At 30.3% G+C, this 19,810-nt stretch overlaps 1 long non-coding RNA gene across 1 annotated transcript; it reads left to right on the top strand.

Annotated features, from left to right (window-relative positions):
• The first annotated feature begins 5,983 nt into the window (after nucleotides 1-5,983).
• Nucleotides 5,984-7,346, top strand: LOC136275537 (uncharacterized). The gene is made up of 3 exons (XR_010714118.1): nucleotides 5,984-6,072; nucleotides 6,544-6,679; nucleotides 7,160-7,346. It is a non-coding gene; the product is annotated as an uncharacterized lncRNA (long non-coding RNA).
• Nucleotides 7,347-19,810: the final 12,464 nt, after the last annotated feature.

Raw genomic sequence — 19,810 nt, 5'->3', positions numbered from 1 at the left:
TCTGCCTTTCTAACATTCAATGTATTTATGTATTTATTTATATCTATAAATTTGTGTTTGGGTCATATAGACGATATCGTATGTTTGAATACTATGATTATATGATATTGATACATGTATTAATGTATATTCAAAATGAATACATTTGAGGTTTTTTACTGGAGGAATTTATTTAATGCATAAAGTTCAGTCTAAGTATTTTATTTCAATCAAAGACTTTTTTTTTCATTTTTATTTTGAAAAGTGAATAAAATAAGTTCCTACTTCAAGTCCGTTATTTTCATAATATATGCCTGGTTTTTTTTTATTTTCAAAAATTTAGATGTTTTATCGTGTAGTAAATATTAAACATGTACAAAGCTTTTGTTAAAAGCAATACGAGTTGCAAAATTTATATTGGATTTTTTTTTTTGTGAAACTTTAATTCATTTTTAAAAAAATAAACGTAGTTAATAAATTTATAATTGTCATAATTTTATGAGAAAAGCCTTTTATGGGTTCCTGGGTTATGCAAAATTAATTAAGAAATGAATTTAATAATTTTTCTATTGATCGAAGTATTGACCGGAAAATGCGCGTAGCGCATAAATGAAAATGTTTTCCGGTCATTTTTTCCTTTGATACGTCGATCAATAAAAAAAAATTAAATTCATTTCTTATCATTTATTAAAACATTTTCAAATTATAAAATGTGAAGTGTCATTGATCATAAATGTAAATAATTTAAACGAAGCAGCGTGGTAACTAGATAGTCAGTGATGTACTGATATCTGCCGCTTGGAATACGCAGAAGGAGTTGATGCACTACTCATAGCTTTGCTTTACTATGCTTATTCTGATGACCGATCATGTACGTGTGTTAATTAAAAACTCATTGTTACCAAATATGAACAGCAGTTATACCGTGAAAGTGTATGTGCCCATATGATTATTGATGCAGGTATCAAAGAAATTTTTCGACCAATCAGAAGCGCCAATGTCTCATCAAACTAATAAATATTAAATAATTTTATTGTCATCCTGACAATAATTGGTTTGCTATCTAAGATATCTTATTATCTAAATGCTTGTAGATAAATCTTTCTTTTTGCAAGTTAATGACGGGGTATTCGAATGTTGTAAAATGTGCTTTAAAAATACTATAGAAAATTCATGGCATATCAAATAAACTAGCGAGAATTAAGAAGATAAAAACATCAAAAATGACATTAACAATTTATTCTAAGTAGTTTGTAGTCTATAAAAGTATCTAACTAAAATATGTGTACTTACTATGATACAGACTATATAGCAATTTAGCAATTATTTTACCGGGCAAATTCCCTTTTTGCATGCATTTTCTCTTTACCAGATTTTCAAATGTGTGCTAAATAGGAACAAATTAATGTTTATTATCCAATTAAACATATTTAAGTTAATCGTTCGTTTGTACAATGAATATATAATGAAGAGCATTGGGGGTTGGTTTTTAAAGTGAAATAAGGTTTTAAATCATGTGTGCGTCTAACTCATTACCCATGTTTTCGGCACAGATAACATTGGTGGAAAAGATTTGACAACTGCTACTATATATCAACCTCAAGTCTTTTGCAAAAACAAAAAACAAAAACCAGAAAATATGTGACACTGAACGGGTTTTTCGTGATTCCATCTTATAACACTTCTCTTACTCCTTTCTTCTCGGTGTTCTATAGAAAGCCCTAAATAAAGAGCTTAGGGTTACTCTGATATTACATTTTCATACATAGAAATGTTGCAGTGCTGATATCCTTCAAAATCGGACTGTTTCAACTTAACTATCCGTCGATTAATGAAATGTAAATACAATGTTTTAGTAAAATATCTACTACAAAGATCCTTCTGTATAAATATATCAGTTTACGGTCCTAATGGACTTTAAACAACCTGATATTGTCTGATATTGTTTTATGCACTACTTATTCAGAGTAAATGACAGACTTATATAATAACGAAAGAAAGAAATTGTCGTTTACTGAGTTGAACAAGAAGGATAACTCATGCTTTGGTAACAATCAGACGATTTGCATATCTTCTTATTTCGAATTTAACAATTCTACGTTGGTAAGCTTTGGTAATAAGACCCCCAAGCCACCCCGATGTTTATGTGATTACAACAGATCTACATAAAATGCATGTCAATAATTGTTTCATGAATTGGTTTCGTAGATTTAATTCATATTCTAAATTTTGATCCATGAGCAACTCTCACTCATTTTATGAAATGCGTCAAAGCATTGCGGAGGTTCATAGGTTTGAAATGATTGCTTAGGGATTGTTATTTATTTGGTATACCTTAATATTAAAGATAAATATTTATATCTCTTACTTATAAACATGCACTTGCGATATCTGCACTCTGTCAAAAACCCTGCTCGGTACCAGGTGTATGTGTTTTTCATAAATAGCGATAATTTTTCAATGAGTCCATGATCTCAGCTAATAGCAAGTAGCATGACAAACCACAGCTTAATAAGTTGTTAATCAGGAAACACTCTTTTTATTGTTATTTTGAAAACTCGTAGGCTTTATCGAGTAAAAGAAAGGTAATCCGATCTGAAAGTTTTTAAAAATTAGAAAAAAATGGATGTTTTTCAACCTGAAATGATAAAGATAGTAGGTTTACAATTTTCATTTAAGATATTTGCCTCTAATAGCCTAAATATTGATACCCTTTAACATATCAACAGCTACGTTTTCATTAAACCAATCTTCATAATGTTGCTAACGCTTTAGAGATCTAGAGATTTACGCTGTTAGTATATGTCAAATTATTCAGAACTTTATCAGAGACCAAGTATTTGGATTTCTTCCCTTGTTCCAAATCGTATTCACTCCTTCGCTACAATTTTGTTTCACATCTTAAGTTTTATCAACGATTCTCAAGGTGGCTTACTACACCTTGAAAAAGTCCCTAATCCGCAGAAAAATTGCATGATTATGAAGATAGTATTATGAACAAGAAGCATATAAGTCAAACAGGCAACAAGGTATGCAATTTTAGATAAATATAATTATGATATCAAAACATGATTCAGCAAATATATCTGCACAAAAGTCCTAGGCGTATTCCAACTGAGATATAATGATATTTAGTTTGTTTAAAAGAAAGATACATGTACAATAAATTAAACAAAACATTTTGACAGCCATCTTGTGACGTAATGTCATTACAAGTATAAGTCTTGATGTAGTGAGATATTATAATTTTTGGTTGACATGTTTATTTAGAGCATATTAATATTTGTGGGCGGGTACGATCATACTTATTGTGGTGAGAAAATAAAAATGTAATGAAATTGAAGTTATAATTATTTTTGGTAGGTCATTTTTAATGTGACCATATTATATATAAAATGTAATAATAATGTAGGGGTACCATACGGCTTTCCATAGATGTGCCTTGAGAGAAGTATTACATTTGCTTAAAATGATTATTAAAAATTAAAACAGAAAAGAAAACAATACTCACTGTTACATTAATACTAGTATACAGATAAGGCTCTGTAACTCTCTGCAAGATACCTAAGCAACCTTACTTCCTACTTTAATTCTTACATGATCCAAATGGTATATATTAGTATACGAGTACAAAACATCTCCACCGTACTTAGCATACGCATCACTGAACCGCTGAAAGATTAAAGGTAAACATTGTACGGGTTGGTAAGTAAAATGCCTTGTAATACTTTTTTTTTACACTCAAATTGTTTTCCCTTAATTTCATAACTATGAATAATCTTACAAAACTTATTTGTTATTCTAACTGAACTAAATAATCAGGTATTATATGGTTTAGAGTGATGCCGTTTTGAAATTTGATAAAGTGGAATTGTTATTGTTTGATGATGTTATAATATTTGTATCTTTTTCCAATCTTTCAATTCATCTTTTGTTGACCTTATAAGATTTGTGTCAGCACGTTTATGTATTTAAAAAATGAAAAATCATACTTTGACCTTCATTTAGAATGTAATTGCAAAACATTGTGAACAATTATCTTTATCTTCAGATGAAGTCAAATAAAATACAGATCTTTTTGTTTATTTGACGGCTGTTTAAAACTTATTTAAAAATTTACTTTTATCAGCTAGAAAACGCAGATATTCATACAAAATTCCCCGGAATATTGATCAAGATAGATGTCAGATAGGACAAATTTCAAAAAATGACTTTTTTGGAACATTCACAGCAATCTGGCGAACTTGCATAAGGGGATCTGTAAAGAGAAACAAATAACAATGACCACATAACCCTTTAATTTATTAATAAGAAGGGAATTTTACTTTTCATTAAATACAAACATCTTTACTATCATCAAGTAAAAACTAAACTGAAAGTTTCAATTAAAAAATTGAAATATTAACGATGCTTTTAAAATTGGGAAATTTAAATGCGGATAAATACCAATACAGCACAAAATGTTATCCTTACTCATATCAGTTTTGACCTTTTATTAAATCAAAATTCTTAATGTTGCTGACACTTTAGAGACAACGAATAAAAGCAAGTTATTCCAATGTCTATTAAAATGCTTGGATTATTTTGCTTAATAATTATAGATCCTATAATTTACCTTTTGTCCTCTTCTACTCAACTTTATAAAGTTTTATACACTGTACATTGAACCATGGCTTATAGCAATTGGATAATTGCTTAAAAGGATACAAAAAAGCAAACAATCAATATATATATATATATACATTCCTCAGTGTCCTTGTCTGTAATAACCGTGAATCACAGTTTTAACATATAGTCTAATAAACTAAAAATGACGTATTGAGGGTCGGGTGTGCATAATTTAAAGAAAAAAAATAACGTTAGAATGACAATAACGTAGAATTCAATCCACTTGTTGAAAGTTATATAAATAAAGGCATTAATTATGGAATTATTCTTCGAATAATTTCCGGTAATCAAATACTGTCGACCGTGGTCAAATCTTTTGTAGATAACTTTAGGATTTATTAGAACTGATCAACCATGACCGTAATCAAACAAAATCATGATGTAAAAAGAAGTATTCTTTATTCCTTAATTAAATTCTCTTTTCGAATTAATTTGTTACGCAGTTTTCAGTTTAATGAACAATTAGAAAACAGTTCCATATATTTCTTCTTGCTTTACTTTTGTTTGCATTTGTCATGCCTTTTTGTAAAATGTAAGGAAATTTGAAAAGCTACGGTATATATATTGCAGAGAACCCCGCCCCCCCCCCCAAAAAAAAAGAACTTAAATAGACCTTCAAGTTTATTTAATGAACATTTGCGCATTTTTCTCGTAAAGTATTTCAATTTTTTACCTGTCAGATTCTTTTATATTGCTGTAGTTGTTGACAATTGTCCGAAAATCTGTCCGAACATGCAGACATGAACATTCCAGTTTGATAGGCCTACCCTTGCATTGGTCTAGGCCAAGGTGACAATTCAAAGTTTGTCTGTTATTCACGTCGTTACTGTAAAACCTTTCGAGCATAGCGCACTAATTAATACAAAGCACCATTAATGGATTATAAACTCCGAGAAATATTTTAAGTAATTATTTTTATTTTATTTTGTTTTTAGATAGACATGAAAATGGTGACATTACGTCTCATTACCCTTTATTTAAGGACGGTATTAAAATGTAACAGATTTGGTAAAAAACGTAATTTAATCATCATTCCGGAAATGATAAAAGATATTGTAATTTTTTTCGTTTATCAAAAGTAAGATTATGAAATGAACAGTTCATTATGAAATCCTAATGGAATTGTACAACGTAAATGAATTTCCATACAAATTTAAATGTGACTGTTTGCCTTCAAATAAGAAGTTTAAACCAGTCTGCGTTTGTAAAAAAAGTAATCGCTGAGACGCATCAATTTGGACGTTATCCAATGAAATATCTTAATATTTTAAGATATGTATCTGCAATCTCACTCTCTACATAAATGAAAAATTGTGTCTACGAAAACAGTTTACATGTAACGTATGTCACATATACTAAGAATGTATACTCAACAGGGATTTTTAGTTTTCTTGGGATTTGCATTTAATTTAATTTCAATTAATGGTAAGTTAGAGAGAGAGAGAGAGAGAGAGAGAGAGAGAGAGAGAGAGAGAGAGAGAGAGAGAGAGAGAGAGAGAGAGAGAGAGAGATACTTCATTCCATCCAAAAAAGATTTTTTTTTTAACATTAAAAATTGTAAATGTTCTGGTCAACGTCTCTAAATACGTAAAGGACTTTATTGACATTCATTCTCATGATAATAAATAATATTATTTTGTAAGCTTCAGATTCGATATTTGGCATTAGCTTTTTCCAAAAAAAAAACTTTTTGCCGAAAGTAAAAGAAAAGAAAGATAATTTATATTTTTTCAGTATTGTTGTGGTACATTTAGTTTTAATTGTATATTTCTCTGACAATCATGTTTTTTTTCTCGTTATTTGGCTTTGCTGAAGTACTCTTTAAAAACAAAATTTAACCTTAATATAACACTACATCCCTTGCATTGGAAAACTTTTATTTCTTTTATTTCTCAGAGGGAAGCTTGTCCTCCGGTTCTTCTGATTCGTCGGGTTGTTGTGATTACGTCAGTACAATACACTGGATGGTGCCCGTATGTACCGCTGTTGAGATAATCGCTATGGCGGTGTGCTCTTCAATTTTGTTAATGTGGTTGGTTCAACACTTTTTGTATATAAAACTATTTTTCAGCGTATAGAATACTAAATTTTTCGCAAAAACCCTCTGAATGGTTACTGTTGAAAGTACACATATACGATTTTCAAGGATATGATCCCCATCATAAACGATTAGATTGTAATTGTTGCACTTGTCGTCATTTATGGCAATGGGTGTCAAAATGATTACGTTAAGTATTAAGTTGTTGTAAAAGGTGTATTTGATCTTGTATTTGATTTTTAAAATCAAACACTTAAAACCACTATCGGACTTTTTTGTAAGTAAAGCAAAACACGATGGTGAACAGTACAGCCTTTTTATGATATTTTCTCTTTCCTGTCATTATTTTAAAAAGTCATACGATAAATACGGCCAAGAAAAAAAAAGGTATAGTTATTCCATATCAACAATAATATCCCATTTAGACATCTAAGATACATGTATGTTGAAAAATGCAATACGTCTTTTTTGCAGTTTTTTGAAAAAGAACAATCACACAACAGTTAAAGTTTTACAGCCAGGAGAGTGAAAAACTACGTACATGATCTATAATTACTCTTGTGTATGTAGCTGTATATATGTATACATATGTATGTACCACCTTCATTTTCTACTTTATCTCTCTACTGTTTTATCTTTACATTTATATAACTATCTGTTCATAGACGATGTCGTGTATTTGTAAACTATGTAAAATACATGTTTTGATATGAATTTATATTGAATAAGAATACGTTTTATGTTTCTTATTGAAATTTTTCTGTCAATAAAGACAAGTCTATGTACATGTATTTCAATCAAAATTGTATCATTTCACATTTGTTATAAGAATGAATCAAATATCATACAAATATTATGTCACTAATTTGTCAAATATATGCATGCAGTCTTGTTCACGAAGTTTATCAGGACTGTGGCATGCCCTAGAAACCTCTTACAAAACGGTTTAGTCCTATGCATTGTTCTCAGGCTTTCCTAAATATTGCAATTTTTACAGTATGCTTACATGTACAAGCTAATGCATTCAAGAAATTATTCTATTTCAAAAATGCTTTATCGAAGCATCTAGTTTGATTTATTAGTTTAATTGTTGGATACTTTATATAACTTTTTCACCCCATCCAAAAGCGCCTGCTATTCAGCATTTAAAATTAAGTTCACTTCATACAGATGATGATGCAATGAGACTGTTCACAGACTGTTCAATTATAATTGTCATTTGTATGATAGTGTTTATTCCAATGATTTTATCTTATACAAAAAAAACCTCTTAGTAATGTTTCTTAAGATTTTTTTACAGTGATATCGCTAAAATCATTCAATTTTTAACTTTTTCTGTTCGATCAATATTCCGTTTGTGTGTTTTGAAATGAAAAATAATCAAGTGAGATAGGTCCGACTGTTCCCGAACCTATGTCTTTAAACTTGAACTAAATAAAACTTAAGGTAGCTCCATACTCGTAAAATTCTCTGAGGAAAGTTGAAAAACCGAACTGATTTCGACTTAATAGACTTAATGTCATCAATTGTTAGAAAAAATATACATGTCATCACACTTTTTGAGATGCCAGATAAACATAAACTAAAGCATATTTTAGCATTAGAAAAATGTATTTTTTTTTCTGTTAAAAGTAAAATCTTGTAGGCAGAAATTTGTTTTTCTTGTTTAATTTTAATGTCAACTTTATCAGAAAACTAAAATTACAAAAATATTTTAAAATTAATCGTTGGAATAAGAAAAACTATAGCATTTAGATAACAACTGAGAGAAAAGTCAGAAAAAGAGTTATTTCCCCTTTGCATAGATAAAATATATAAAAACTTGGAAATTTAGTATAAAATTAAGTGCGAAAATATCTTTAAACTACCAATAATTCTAATTACATCCATGTGATTATATTCACATAAAATAAATAAAACTATCTTGCACAATTTTTAAAGAATTCAAACTTTTACAGAAAAAGTGTGACGTCACAGAACACTGGATCTACTTTAACTACATGTAACTATATGTACTGTTCATTGTATAATCAAATCGATTTTTAAATAAATATACGATTCATCTTTTAGAATAATATGTCCTGGCCTGTTATAAAATTAGTAATTATGTGTTCAACAACAAATGACAAAGTCCTAGTATATTCTAGGTGGAGAAAGTGTTTTGTAAACTAAAGAAAATATCGATATCATCAATGATTAAATAAAAACAATGGATTAATGGATTACGTAAAGCATGTAACAGCTGAATTGTTTTGATCATTATCACATGCACTTTCAATTTTAGACCTAGCAGCAAGTTAGGTGCATTTTTTTTTAATTGACAAGAGGTAAAACTGAAATTTTTTTTAAAGTTTTAAACATAACTTTTTATGTGACATTAATTTGTCATTTTCTTTTTTAAAGTACACTCCAACAAACAAGCTAACAAAAATAACTGAATTTCCTAGAGTAGCTGCAGGATTATAGCTCCAGGTCATAAGAACTTGGATCAAGGATACTTCATCTGTTTATTTTTGTTTACCATATAAGCAGGTGCTGTATTCTTGGCCCACGCCACCATGCGGCGGTCTGACAAACTCGGATGGACATATTAGGGTATTCGTTCAACTTTCATGAAAACTATTTTTCACATGATTCATGCGATGAAATATTTGTGTCAAAATCATTTAAAAACATGCAAAATTCACATAAATGTTACATGGTTTTCGTATAGGAAGTAAATTAATGCAAATTATTCTAGCCACTTTTGCCTGTATACTGAGGTTTCCTGGGTTCATTAAAGAATTATTGTTGATTCAAAAAATAGATAAAAATATTTTTTTTAAATCTTAAAAGATAAATAATCGAGTTAATCATTTCTAAGTTGCATCTCTATAAAAGTATCGATGCTTTGTTGATAACATTAGTATAATTAATCAAAATGTGAATCATAAAATTTTGATGAAGAACTATAAACATTCTTGTGGAAGACTATCACTGCTGTTTAAGTAATAAATGCATTACATACATAAAGTTAATACGTGTATATAAATCTTAGACTTTAAACATTATCACATATCCAACAGACTGGCAAGATATTTCCATACATGACATAGCATTATTTCTACGAGTACATCGAATTTCATGCAACAATGATAAATGTAGCCAGTTAGCATTTTATGAATATTTGTGCAACTCAATTTTTAAGATTAGTACATTCCAAGAGGTATAATTATCTATTATTTTCGTGGTTCAATATCTTAAAACAATTTATGTTAAAATAATGATAAAGTACTTTAACTTAATATTTTCAAACACTTTGAACAATATTTTGAATTTTTAAATACCTTTTCCAAATTTTTACAGTGCCAGATTAAAGGCCAACTACAAGTGCAGAGATCAAAAGATCGATATCAAATTGGAAAGTCATTTAAAAGTAATTTTATTCAGTTCAGGGGAGGGGTGGTAAAAATTCCAAATATTTTTTGTACGATTTAGTTAATTGCACACAAAAGTGCATATTACACAGGAAATTTTTATCACTGGTGCTTGAAATGTTTCTCTCTTGAATATACAAACTGCATGCATGCACTCTTTAAGTGTTAACGAATACTTTGTACCCGATAATCGAAATAAGAAAACTTGTGTATCACATTTTTTAAGGAGCTGAAGAAAACTGTACGAATGTAGATTTTTTAAACAGACATCTCCTTTTTGAAGTTGAATAAATCAAGCGTCGTCTCTAACATTTCATGATTATATATATATATATATATATATATATATATATATATATATATATATATATATATATATATATATATATATATATATATATATATATATATATATATATATCATTAAGAGAGAACTATCTAGGTTATAAAAAAGATTTCTGATAATTTTAAAATTTGTCAAAACATAAGTTTAATCCATAGCCTGTTAAAGTTATGTTATTGATTAGAATCATTATATTGATGACAACATTCAAAATTTGGTGAACATGAAAATATATTCTATAAGTAAAAATTTCACTATAAATGTTGCTTCATATAATATTAAGATATTATTTTTTAATCAAGAAATATAACTGATAAAACATTTCAATTCGTACAAAAACTACTAATGAGTGATTTGCTAACTGCAATCCAAATATAGATAGTTAGTATTGTCAAATATTTGAAATTGACTCAAATGATTGTAAAAGGATATTTTACATGCATGCTTCTGTTCAATATGCCATTGGTGATTGCTAGTTGCTTGTTTTGAACATATTTCATGGCAAATTAATATAAATACGATAGGTTTGAATTAATGTTCCATTAAATTCCATTAAGACATGTATGCAGTATTGGAAACGACTAATGATAAACTTCTGAAATATGACCACCTTTTGCAGTTCAATGGACTCTCTAAACAAAATAAAAGGTGAATAACAGTAGGAGCTGTCTCTTAAAAACACAGTATTCTTTCTTTAAAAGATGTTTCTGTTAACTGAAGTCTATTTAAAATAAATGATGCTGAATTTAAATTGATATTAAGGGACAAACATTCGATATTTAGATTTAACAGATTAAAACAAGCACATAATTTTTAGAACAACACATAATGATAAAGGCACGCACATGTAAACACATAATTATGAACTTCATAGACGAAAAGTTCAAGAAATTCGACTTTATAATTTCTTTAGAAGAAGAAATCTAAACAAATATTAATAAACATTAAAATTTTAATCCTAAAATATGTGGACATTTTCTTATTATAAATGACAGTGCTACTAAGGCTAGATACATGTAGATTATTTATGAAATTGTAAGGCAGATCTTATGGGAAATTTGTTCACTATATAGACTCCTTATAACATGGTACTGAATCAAAATAATATCAAACATTTAACAAACGGATTATAGATGTGAATGAATGAGCCACAGAGACAAAGTGTATTTATGACTAACAATAATTGATCATTTAATTTGGTCAGTCTAATATTTTTATTTATATCTCTATTTAGTCTTATAATATAGAATCATCGTTATAATACAGTGTTTGTACAAATATATTATAATGACAATCTTTGTGAGCCATTACCCATTAATTAGGTAAAACAGTGAAAATATTTTACAGGACATTGATATAAAATAAAATATAAGAGGTTTTTTTTTCTTTCATCTACAAAGATAAGTTAAATTCGGGTACAATTATTATATGATAATTTAAAGAATATTCATATAATTTGTTATTCTATTGTGCAAAAATTTAAATTGATTAAGTTTACTTACAAATAAAATAAATTAATCTTTTTTGCAAACTTTTCATTATCACACTTTAATTTTAAAATTGGAAATTATAAACGAGTATTGAAGTAACGAAATTCAAAATTTGTGGTTTACACTTGTTACGGTTTCAAATAAATGAGGTTTTCTTCTTTTTTATTCCTATCGCGCTCTTGCTTATCACGAACAATTTCCGTGCAATATTATTTGAACACATGTGTAATATTTCTTAACTGGTTATTCTTCATTGAAAACACTGTAAACGATTAATGATTTAATACCATGTTTATGCAAATCATCCCCGAGAAGCCACAAAAATCCCATCCCGGTAAATCAAAAACTAAAAGATCAAGTATCTTATCAAAATTCATATATGTAAACTCAGCAATTTACGTCCTCAAACATTGTTCAAAAAACAAACGAACGACAACTCATCATCGAATATTAAATAAGTTCTGAAGATTTAAATATCTTTGCATTTTAAGTTCTAATATATTCCTTCTTTATTAAGTTTATCAGCAACTGATTATAAATAATGGGCTAGGATATCAAAACATTACATTTTGATATCAGATTTTGTATTTCTATTGATTTTTTAAATGTATGTCTTGCTATGTATTAAGCTTTCAAGGCAATGCTTCAGAAATTTTTATTAAACAATAACATAACAAGTCGCTCTTATAAAATGATATTGAATACGTTTGGCAACGATAAAAGCCTACTTAAGTTGGCATATTCTTCCTCTCCGTGCATGACAGATTATGTCAACAGGCAAAATAATAATGCGACATAAATGTCACCAAGCAAGTTACCAGTCTTTTTCTAAAATTGTTCAAAAATGGATCAATTCAATCATGTAAACATGCAAGTTAACTATTTTAACATGCAAGAAGTTTAGGTCAACATGAAAAAAAAATATACTGATTCGCGAATTTTAATGTCATCGTGCAATCATTTAATATGCAATATTTATGTTTTTTGCGAGATAACTAAGTTGACATGCGACTTATTCATTCTAATAAGCTGCAGGTAATCATAGTAATCGCATAAAGAAGCAAATAAGTCGCATGTTAATGGTCTTATCTTGCATGTTAACTAGAAAAAATCGTAAGTTTAAACAATTATCTCTGTTACATGTATGTTTCATACATCTTTTTCGTAAATCATCATCTTCTTCTTCTTCTGGTGTGTTATCGAACTTGTGCGAGGTACCAGCAAATCATCTTTTTTCATGTGCATGTAAGAACCTGTTGGCAATATGAAAATTAAAATCACACATTGGAATCTATTGAAATATGATGTCGTGCAACTCGCTCTTCAAGGTGTTTATTAAGTTGCAGGCTACCAGAGATGGTTGTAGATTGTTCCATGGTCACATGGTCTCTGGGAAGAAGTAACGTTTGTATGTGTCTGTCTCGAGAACCGCTGGTTATTCCCCCTTAATGATGCTCCTGTTGATATTAGGCAAAAGGAACCAGATCCTTTATTATGCGGAATATTATATCACGATTACGACAAAGAGCACACGGCGGGTGTGACCGGTCAGCAGAGGATGCCTACTCCTCCTAGGCACCTGATCTACCTCAAATGTATTGGAGGTCCGTGTTGGCTCAAGGTTTGTATTTTGACAATCACAGACATACATGTACCAAATCATTAACATTTCGTTTTCTACCTATTATGACATTTCCCAATTTTTTGTTTATTTGGAGGTCTGTGTTGCTCTGCTTTAAATTTGTATTTCGTTTTATGGATTTTGATTCACGGTTTGCTATTGCCATTTTTTCATCACTCTGCCCGCAAATCGTCTTTCTAGTAGGGTCGACCTTTACAGCTTTTGTTGATACTGCTGGCGCGTTGTAAATCCCCAATGACAAACATAGCCACTCTTCGCTGTACCGTTTTCAGTTTTTTGTATGTCATTGACTGTATGAGGATCCAATACTATGCTGGGATATTACATTTATGCACGGTCGAACACTTTTTTATAGCACAGTACATTTGCTGATGTTTCTCTGTAAAAAGTGTTGTTAGCTTTCTTTATTACCTAGTTTTTCTGGAAGTTCTAGCTTACCTTACCACAGTGTTTGTTTACACCAAAATATGTTTTCCTGATTCCACTTTATCCAAGACGATGAAAATGGATGCTGTATGGGTGCATGTTTTTAATAGATGAACATGAAGAAATTGGCACTTCTGTGGATTAAATTTTATGAGCCAGTCCATATCTTTTGGAGCAGGACCGTGTCATCAGGCGTGTTTTCACGTTTTTACTGGACACAGCCGTCAGCTATCAGCAGACGGAGGACCCGTGGGTAATTTAATGGGGTAGGTTGTTGATGTAGAGTAGGAAGAAAGTAGTTGGTGTTAGACCTAGAACTCGTCCTTGAGGGACTCCTAATTGTACTGAAGCTGTGTCTGGTCTCCTATTTTCTAGGATCACTGCCTGTGTACGGTCGTGTAGGAGGCCACTGATCCAGCTGATGTAGTTTGTGCATCAGTCTGGTGTGGGGAACTTGGTCAAATGCCTTAGAAATATCTAAAGAATAACATCCGACTGGCTTTTATCGTCGATAGACTTAGTCAGATCTTATATGGTGATGATAAGTTACATTTCTCAAGATTTGTGCTTTCAAAAAGCTGCATTGAGCGTCCGTTGGAATTCCATAATGTCCATATGTGTCTCAGAATATTGCTGGTGATTATATGGACTAGCATCTTAAATGTAATTAATGCTAATGAGATGTGTATGTAGCTTTGTGGATTGTTTTTATGCACCTTTTTAATACCATGCATTAGGACAACAAAATTAACTCGCACGTTCACATTTGTAAGTGGCTTGCTCATAAAATGTTGCTTCTTGCAAGTGTGATGTCAGATACTGTCATTATTCAATTCATTTTTCAATAGCAAATAGACTTTCTAAACAGTTTTGTTGCATGCAAACGTAATAAACTATCTTGTATGTTAACATACTTTTCTGAATGTTGCATGTAAGCATAATTTATTTTCCATGTTGGGGGGGGGGGGGGGGGCAGATATGTGCAAATTAACAAGGTAGATTCATGCATCCAAGATCGTTTGTTTAAGATTCATTTAAGCTTTAACTTGAGTCTCCCTTTTTTCAGCTATCACACTGTATCTTCTATCTTTTTCCATTTCTATTTTAATTTCAAGATGTACTGACAGTTTTGTTAGCATGTCTGAGCGTGAATTATCTTCAACAGTCTCCCTACTATATAAATTATTTTTACAGCTACGTATATTTAGAAGCCACTTTTATATGACAGTTTTTTTTCACACTTTACAGTGTCTATTTCTTAAACCTTGCTTTCTTGAAGCTCCGTACAGGCTGTTACCTTTGTTTTTTTATGATAATGATGAAAAAGTAAAACAAGTATAGTGTTCTCAAAACATCATTAATATATACACTTAAGTATTATTCTCTTTAAAACTTAATATAAGGATGCTCTGAAAAATAAGAAATATATATATAATTTACAAGTAAAGCTATCTATTTTGAATTCTTGACGGGGGAGGACACGGCTCTTTAACCACTGTTGTGCATGTATAATACATCTATTAACATGGTTGTGCATTGATACACAAATAAGTACACTGTACCTTTTATATACCTTTGTTTATGTTCACAACATTTATCTTCTTGACAAATGAATTCAGTAACATTATAGAACAAATGCTTTTTTCTTGTACCAACATCATTATAATGTAAGTTATTCAAGTATTTTAATAACATTAATCTTATCTCGAGACATTTTTCCTTTGTTTTGCATAGCTAATGCACTGCTAAAGCATGTACGTTATGACAATGTTTATCATAATAAACTTTTCATATACTAAAATGTTATTCATGTTATATTTGACATATTTCAAAAAGAAAGCCACAATTAATTAACCAGTATTGTGATCTTTGAAAGTAAGAAATTCTTTTTTATATAAATAATTGTAAAGACAGGCGTCGGATTTTGAGTATCAAGAATATACAAGAGAAGAAAGCGGCATCTATAATCCAAACTTTTAAGAAACTTGAAACATTTGTATCTCAACAATCTTTAGAGTTAAGGTAGTCCTATACTCGGCACTGAATGGGCTCAATCATTAAAAGCTTAGCTTTAAATGATAAATATACATTCTAGCAATACATATACAAAAGAAAATATGCATGTTTACATGCTAGTTTGTTTGTTATCACCTCTCAGACGGGTGTACCCCCTTGCGAAAATTATTGACAATTATGAAATTTGCCAGACGTCCGTTTTTCCTAAAAATAGTTACCAATTTTGGGAAAATTAGAACTGAACATACAAAATAGAGTATAAATATTTATTTAAGCCATATCTCATCAATAATTTTGCGCAAATTTTTGTAAGTAAGTACGCTTTATGGACCTGATGTATCAAAATAGAATACAAAAAATGCAATGCTAGTATCGCGTTTGGTAATTTTTTTACTATTTTATGGACTCAAACTTTAATTCATGGTGTTTATTCTATAGATTGACATCGTAGAACAAAGATTTGGTAAAATAAATTATATGTTGACGGATTACTTTTCACGCTATAAGCTCTAAACCAAGTAGACCCTGACGAAAAAATCCGTAAAAATCACATTTTGCCACAGTTTTCTGCCTAGATCTGTCAACAATGTTAGATATCATTTAAACATTAATTAATTGACGAATGATTAAATTCGAAATAGCGTCTGTCTCTTAATTTAAACCGGTTTTAGTAAAAGAAAAAGAAAATTTCGGAGGGGGGGGGGGCATCAAAACAAAGAAGATATAAGCATACCTGAGATCCTGGTTAATCAGAAACTTCGTTTTTCATTTTACTTTAACACAATCGAGTTTCTCCACATTAATCATTTCTATCTCTCATAGAATATATTATATTACCGTTCTAATCGCTTATTATTGCCATTGTTTACAACAGCGATGTAGAGCAAAATCAATACCGGGTATCTAAAACGCTTTGTAAAAGTCGAACCAATATTGTAAAATCCGTATTATGACGTAGTGCGATACTCGGACTACTTTAACGTTCGATATTGTCGTGCTACAATGTAATTGAGTAAATTATCGTGTTTAGTTTTAGTTCTTATTTCTTCATGAGTGTGGTTTTTGTCCTATGACCGACCATCATTCATTAATTAACATGTTTAAACGAACGACTATGTTAAGCATCCGTACTGAACGCTACTTAATCGTTATTGTATAGGTATCTATTAAGTTGAACTGAGGTACATGTCGCTATCAACTGAGTTCGTCTTATGCAAATTACTATATAATTGTTTTGAAGAGAAAGCGTGGTCTTTGTCATAAAATTCAATTAACACTTTTCTAATTCTATATATAAAACTTCTATTGCTTCATTAATTCACAAGTTGATCTTAATTGATTCCCGAAACATTGATAAATGTATTTTTGTCGACATTTGAATATTAATTTTGATTGATTTATTATCGAACATATAAAATAACAAGAGGCCAATTGGCCTTAACGGTCACCTGAGTAGCAAATAACCCCTACACAAACTTGTCGAGGAGTCTCATATATGCTTTTAATTAATAAGGTTTCATTCTGGAAATTATAAATTTGTAATGACGACCACCTCCCTGCCTGAAATCTTTCAAAAAGAACTGTGAAACCTATAATTTTGGCAAAAACTTAAAGATCTGGTATACGAAATCATGAATTCAGTTTTCCTTTCAGGTGTGTGGGAGTAAAGAAGATAATTTTTTAACATTATATGCATTAACAAATCCATTTTGGCCCTGCCCTAGAGTCAAAACCCATATTCCAGGGGACATGAAAATTAAAATTTCAGTAGAGGACTTCCTGGTAGACATAATTATAAGTCAGTTTTTATACAAATGTGTGAGAATAGAGAAGAAAATTTTTAAACACTATATATGTATTAACACTATATTGCCATTTTGCCCCCCCCCCCCCCCCATGTCCTGAGCCCCTGACCCAGGGGCCATGAATATCACAATTTTGGTAGAGGAGTAAGTGGACATCATAACAATGTATTCAGTTTTTTGCCCACATGTGTGGGAGTAGAGAAGAAGATTTTTTAAGATTTAAAACATTTTTACTATATGGCCATATTGGCCCCACCCTAGAGCCTGAACACCTAACAAAGGGGTCATGAATTTCACAATTTTGGTAGAGGGCTTCATGGATATTATAACCAGGCATTTAGTATTTAACAAATATATATGGGAGTAGGGAAGAAGATTTTCTAAGATTTAATACATTTTTACTACATGGCCATATTGCAACCACCGTAGAGCCTGAACCCCGGACACAGGGGTCATGAATTTCACAATTTTAGTAGAGGGCCTCATGGACATCATTATCATGCATTTAGTTTTTAACAAAAATATATGGGAGTAGAGAAGAATTTCTAAGATTTAATACATTTTTACTATATGGCCATATTGGCCCCACCCTAGAGCCAGAACCCCTGACCCAGGGGTCATGAATTTCACAATTTTGGTAGAGGGCCCCATGGACATCATAACTATGCAAGCAGTGTTCTCCTCACATGTGTGGGAGTAGAGAAGGAGATTTTTGAAAATGTGGCTTCTTTTTTTTTTTGCATATTTGGCCCCACATGTGGCGCCCCGGGGGTGGTAGAGCAATAAATTTCACAATTTAGATTCCTCTTACCATAGAGATGCCTCTCACAAAAAATGGTAACAATCAGCCTTTTAGTTTTTAAGAAGAAGTTAAAAATGTAAAATTGTTAACGCACGACGCATGACGCACGTCGCACGACGAACGACGACGGACGAAAACGGATAGCAATAGGTCACCTGAGTCAACTTATCAAAAATACACCACATTTATGTTACAAACGTTATTTCCTGTTATGTCAACTGGTGATTAGAAGAGAAAAAATACAATCAATTGGATTCAATTAATTTCATAAATACATATCATTGATATGTACTTGAAGTTTATAATGTGAAAGCTACAGCATAAATTATAGAAAACGAGCAAAAAATATGCATATGAGAAGTATCATTTAGTTTCAAGGAAAACTGACTCATTCATTTATTTTTAGTATAATCTTTTTACGCTTTACATCGATATTACTTCTTTAAAATATTACATATCTTTATGAACCTGGATTCAAGTTTCTCTTAAGCATATAAAGCATTTCTTACCACTACAAAACTACATGAGCTATTAGACAATCATGATTACAAAAGTTCTAAAATTTAAAAATTCCTCACTACATGTATTTACGGGTATCTACAATGCACGGTGAAATAACATTCCTTATTTCACAACTTCAGCGTTTTTAAACAAAATATTCAAAGACTTGTGTTACAAAATATATTTAGAATGTTTTATTATTGCCCTTTGTTTCACTAACAATACCGACTGACCATTCTGTTCAATCTGGTCTTTCTTTCTTTGCTTGACAGTGATCAACTTCACATTAACAATTCCATTTTCATTTCGAATATAAGAATAGCTTCTGGAATCTCTGAAATGATGCCGTGCATGCATTGAGTCAAAGGACCTTACAATTGTTATTGCTACTGTAAAAACTGTTTGTGATATTTGAACTGAAAAATAGCGCTTTGTAACCAGTAAGTATTATTTGTTGACAAATAACGGATGAGAACTATAATTTCCAATAATCTAGATTAGATTCAAAACATTACTTGATGTGCATGAAAATGTATCATGAATTACATGAATAAAATCAAATACTATTATTCATAGATATTTGATAATATTAAATGATAATTAGAAATGGTTAATATCGTTTATTTTTTTAATGGACTTTGATTTACTTAAAAAACTTATTTACATAAGATGGCGGTAAATGAT

The sequence above is a fragment of the Magallana gigas genome, chromosome 5 (genome assembly GCF_963853765.1).
Source record: "Magallana gigas chromosome 5, xbMagGiga1.1, whole genome shotgun sequence".
In the NCBI taxonomy this organism is placed as follows: Eukaryota; Metazoa; Mollusca; class Bivalvia; order Ostreida; family Ostreidae; genus Magallana; species Magallana gigas.
This window is presented reverse-complemented; position numbering and strand designations above follow the sequence as displayed.